This window comes from Triticum dicoccoides, chromosome 5A, assembly GCF_002162155.2.
Source record: "Triticum dicoccoides isolate Atlit2015 ecotype Zavitan chromosome 5A, WEW_v2.0, whole genome shotgun sequence".
Taxonomy (NCBI): Eukaryota; Viridiplantae; Streptophyta; class Magnoliopsida; order Poales; family Poaceae; genus Triticum; species Triticum dicoccoides.
The window spans coordinates 241956636-241957685 of record NC_041388.1 but is presented as its reverse complement, the minus strand read 5'-3'; positions in this window follow the sequence as shown (position 1 = coordinate 241957685).

Here is a 1050-nt window from a genome sequence, read left to right as displayed (position 1 = left end):
CTCCCTGTTGGTTGCTTGACGTACGATCCAAGTCTCCTGGATCATGTTCGGTGTGAAAATCACGTTCCCGAAGGTTTCATTCCGTTTGGACTCCATTTGATATTCCTTTTCTTCAAAACCCTAAAATAGGCAAAAAAACAGCAATTTAGGGCTGGGCCTCCGGTTAGTACGTTAGTCCCAAAAATAATATAAAAGTGGATAATAAAGCCCAATAATGTCCAAAATAGTAGATAATATAGCATGGAGCAATCAAAAATTAAAGATACGTTGGAGACGTATCAGTAGGCGCACCCGCACCCTCATGGGCAGGGTGTGGGACCCTTGACATGGATTCTTCTTCGAGTATTTTTTATATATTCCAAAAATAATCTCCGTTGATTTTCAGGTCATTCCGTGAACTTTTATTTCTGCACAAAAATACCACCATGGCAATTCTGCTGAAAACAACGTTAGTCCGGGTTAGTTCCATTCAAATCATGCAAGTTAGAGTCCAAAACAAGGGCAAAAGTGTTTGGAAAAGTAGATACGACGGAGACGTATCAACTCACCCAAGCTTAAGCTTTGCTTGTCCTCAAGCAATTCAGTTGATAAACTGAAAGTGATAAAGAAAAACTTTTACAAACTCTGTTTCACTATTGGAATTAGCTTCTTTGCCGTCTGCCAACTCTTTGCCGTCTGCTTGCTGATGGCAAAGAAGGTCTTTGCCGTCAGCCACAGGAAAACGGACGGAAAAGATGTGGCTGATGGCAAAAAAGGTCTTTGCCATCAGCCAGTTCTTTGCCGTCTGCTGGCTGACGGCAAAGAATCTCTGCTGTACGCTAGCAGATGGCAACGAGGTGGGTGGGTCCTGTTATTGTTTAACCAACTCAAGCCCACCGGCCCCACCTCTTTGCCGACCGTTGGATGACGGCAAAGAGGCGGGTACGTTAACGGCCGTCCCGCACCCGTCCTGTGTATCTTGTCTCCACTCTCTCATTCCCTCCCCACCCACACCCGCGCCGCCGCCACCAACCCCGTCTACCGTAGCCGGCCGCCCCGCACCCCTCCCCT